Consider the following 4,884-nt stretch of genomic DNA (forward strand, 5'->3'; position numbering starts at 1 on the left):
CTAAAGGGAATTGCCTGTGAACCTTTAATGCCACGCGCTTACACACCGCCCCGCGTACCATTCGATACGTGAGACGCAAAGATAAGTGTAAGCAACGTTGCACCGATCGCGATATAACAGCTCAAAAACTGCAATTGCCGCGTACAAATGTACTTATTTTGCGACAATGCACGTTCTTCTTTCTTTTTTTAATGATTCTAAATGGTGATCTCTTGGGGACGCTGGACTGGAACGTTTATCGATCGGAAGAACGAACGAATCGTCGACGTGTTTCGAAAGGCTACGGTCTTATTAGACGTTTACGTCCCTTTGTTCGAGTTTGCTGAAGAATTTTACGAGTACTTTTAGTTGGATAGTTTTGTAAAATAAAAGCTACCGGCGTAAAGAAATATTCTATTTTCGCGGGAAGAATGTGCGAATGTTGGGAAAGAAAATCGTTGGTTGTAAGGAACAAGGGTAGTTTCAAGGATATATGTATACTTAAGCGGTAGAGGTTGTGATATATATATGTAACAATTTATTTTCTTAATGAAAAAACATTTCATGCAGTGCTAAAGTTGGTACAAAGTGATAAACAAAATGAAATTTGAGATTGATTTGTTAGAATTTTATTAAGGGTGAAGAATATAGTTATAAAATCACACGAAACATATTACAAATAATAAATAACAGGTATGTGCAAATTTATCATAAATCGTGATTATAAAATAAAATATTATAATTGCTTATAATTATAGGTGCAATTTATGGTATTTGGTAATTTAGAGGATTCTAGAAACACGTATTATAGGTAGAAATCTCCAAATTTTTCTTATGTAATTTAAAGCTCTAAGTACCTTGTATTAAAAGGCACGTTCACTGAATGACTTCCGATATAAATTAAACCGTGTTATCTCATGGAATTTCCATCAATAAAGTTAATAAAACATATGAAATTCATTAAATGATGCAATCGGCGTCATCAACACGAGATTAAACGCACCATAAAATATGAGATATGTTTCCTCGGAATCTTGTTATCTGTTATCATTATTCTTCTATACACTTAACACACATATATGTTCGTGCGAGCAACATAATTTCGATATACATACGTGTAGCAAAAATTGTTCATCCAGTTTTGCTTCCGATAGAATATTTTTGTTATCAAATGCTACGGATCTCTTTGAAACTTATAATCTTATCTATCATCGATAATAAATTAGAGAAATAAAAACATTAAATTTTCATTTAAATGCAACAAGCAAGCAATGAAAACAAAAGAGAGCAATCAATGAAAAACAATCAAAGAAAAAGAATAATTATATCTTTTAATTATTTAGACTATTTTTATTTATTTTTTGATTTTGCAGTCAATAAATATCAAACGTTTAAAGTGTCACAATAATATCGATAAAAAAACGAAATGAATTGTAAGATAATCACGAAACTTTTAAAGTAAGATCCATTCAAACTCCTCTTATGAAACCTCGTTCAGTCGGTAATTACAAGCAGCAGTTGTGTTACCTTTGCATTTTACAATCTCTACCAGTTACTATACTATATTACGCGTAGGACTGTGCGATATTAAATACATATTGTTCCGGAGCAACTTGAAATGTTTTTCAATTAAATTTCCCGCGTATAGGTCATTGCAAAACGGCAGCCATAAATCAGGCATACACTGAACGCGAACATTAGCACGGAACAACAAATCAAATGCAATGAAGACTTCTTGCGACTGCTATACAAAAGCATTTATTATTCAATCTCCAGGGCCCCGTTATGTCGTAAAACCATCCAGGTTGCAGATAATCCGCGAGAGATAATCGAACGATTTAATCAGCCCTACCTCGTCATAAAGTAGCACTAAAACACGCCGTAAACTACGAAACTTCCCTTGTAAACCCTTTAATGTCACACGTGAAGCAACCACTATTGATGTTCACTTATTAAATACAGACCAATTTGGATAACTCGAATCTTTATATATATTATGTATACTTTACACATGTATATTCAGTTTTATTGATTTCATTCCGGTTGGCAGTGAAAACGTCTATCATTCGAAGTATAAACTTACTTTGTCTCAAATTATTATTAACTATGTGTTTAGGAGTATTATTTTATCTCTGTAACTCGAATTCAGAAAGAAATGCTCAATATCTGCAAGTTGATGTTTACTTCTATGAGTCGAAATTTGATCACTGCTGCCTCTACAGTTTGATAACAGGTGCTTATATGAATCTTTACAATTCTGCAGTGAAAAATTGGAAACCTATACTGGTTCAATAAAAATATTTGAACATTTACTGTAGAAATGCTTTATGTCCATATTACACATAATTGTACAAATTAGAAGAACAATGAACCCATCCAGAAATGTATGTAGAGATCATAAAATATGTATTACGCGAACGTATATATATTTAGTGAAATATTAATATGTGGCATCTTAATATGTGGCATCAATCTTAAGCAGTCATCTTAATTAATGTATAGTAATGTTCCTATTGAATTGTAAGGTCTGTTAATATAACGAAAGACACAAAAATTACATTTCATAGAAGAATTTGGTGAAAAAACCTATGTATTACAAGCACGCGCAAAACTTTATAGGAAAATCTGATTTGTGTTAATAGTATAATATTTTCAGGAAATCAAATTGCTTTGTTTGTACATATACTTACCACCGTACTATTATCAGCGAATATCTAAACCTTCTGCTTATATATTTTACTATTATATTACGTCGTATGAAATATCCCAAGAAAATTGCTTTCTATGGAATATTTATACACCGAGATAATCTCAAACGATTATACATTTGGAACAAGTGTAATTGGCTACATGAGAACAATCCATCCAGGTGATGACGCATACTTGAGAAAGAGAACTTTCAACCAGGAACCGCTCTCCATGGTGGACGAACCGTAGGAGTCCGATTACACGGTCAGATATTGGCTAAACGAATAGTGCGATAAATAAGCTTCATTAGAAATAATCAGCAGTCGTAAGACACAATGCTATCTAAATGATCCCTTCAATTCATTACAAACACTTCCGCGTTTAGGTTGGGTTCTGTATGAAAAGCATTGTTTTTACCGGACTATGGAGAAACCACGATCGAAACTAATCAGTCGGTCAGGCTTGTCCGATTCTACGCACACGCAAAGATTCTAGATAAGGTTTAGCATGTTTGCCCAATATTAGCGATGGTTAGAGCGAGCGTTTTGAATTTTTAATTACTTTTTTTCTTTTTTCTTAGCAAATTGTTTGGCCATCACGTACATATGATGAACAGATTAGGAGTTTCTTTTTTGGTAAAAATAAATTTTATGAGTAGTTTCGGAATTAAAACAATTATATTTTTCACATAAAGGTTGAAAGCTATATTTTATTTTAATGTAAATTCATACAGGTTCTAACAAGATGAGCTAATTCTGTTCAACACTGTAGTCGTGAAGAAAGAACTTCATTCAAAGGATATTATATCACTTTTATTTCTGTAATATCGCATAATATCTTCTAAGAATTAGGAATACGACGACTGAAAAGTAACGAAAGGCGAAGCTTTCGCAGAATCGATAGACTGTGAACGTTAGTATTATGTGGTGTTGTAATTGCAGAGAACTTTTTTAACTTCGAAGAAACAAGGGTACTTTGTAGCTAATTTACTGTGATTTATCACATTATCATTTCGCTCCCTTCAATTTCATAGCCATCAATCTCTCGTTAAGTCTTCCGGGACAGGTGAGACTAGCGTCGCAGAATTAACAAGTACTATTTTCCGCAGAATATAATGTACCATAAATACGATCTGCTTAACTTGAATCTTTCTTATAGTGTTTAACGATGTATGTTTAAAGCATGCATTGAACAAATCGATAAAACAATCAAAAAATAAGGAATAGAAATTCAAGTAATAAAAAATTGAAATAACCTAATTAAGGAATAAAAATTAAAAATTTAACAAATGCGAATTCTATGTTAATCCTAACTTTTTCTTAAAATATTCCACAAACTTTTATACAAATTTTTATATAAGGAACGCTGTTAGATTCGCGGAGGAATTTCGAGAAATTTTATGTCTGAACTTCTGGTGGCAAATACAAATTTTAAATGTGAAGTTTTACTATATCATTAAGTTCTACAATTACGAGATAGTTTTTGAAGTAACAAAGAAATTTTAATTTGTTATACCCAAATGAAATGTTTTTAAGAATATTTGGACTATGTACTCAATAACGAAAAAGAATCGTACTTAAAACTAGAAATCTATATCTTTTCTATCAAATCCTGCACATATAATAATTTAAAAGCGATGAAAAATATTCAATGAAACTCGAAAAATACACATTTATAACTTCCTCTATATCGTCAAATTTTCTTCACGACGTATTCTATAAATAACATAATCTTAAAAAATATAATTACCTTTACAAAATGAATAGCTCCCTCAAGAATCTTTTAACAAAATGCATGTGCATATTGTGAAACGTAACGTTTCTCGGTATTTACCAATGTCTCTCGATAGATGACGCGTCCCTGGACAGAAAAAGTAGCACGACCACTATACCATTTCATATTCTTGAAAAGATCGTAAATGAAAGGAAATGTGGCTGATCGCAGGAACAACGAGGCATATCCGGACTTAAAGACTACAATCATTAATGTATCAACCATCTACACATATATAGCGCCCCTAACATATATTCCCTGTATTTCTACAATAGCGTGCACTCAGATATTCATAAGTGTCGCAGAGAAATATTTTAAGATACGGTATCTCGTGTCGATCTGTCTATAACGTAACATTATGCAAATAACCGTCGTCGAAATAACTGATCCCTGGTGAGAAATTGCTGCCTCTTTCTTCCCTGATCTTATTACAACGTGACACTT

This window comes from Bombus huntii, chromosome 1 (assembly GCF_024542735.1).
Source record: "Bombus huntii isolate Logan2020A chromosome 1, iyBomHunt1.1, whole genome shotgun sequence".
In the NCBI taxonomy this organism is placed as follows: Eukaryota; Metazoa; Arthropoda; class Insecta; order Hymenoptera; family Apidae; genus Bombus; species Bombus huntii.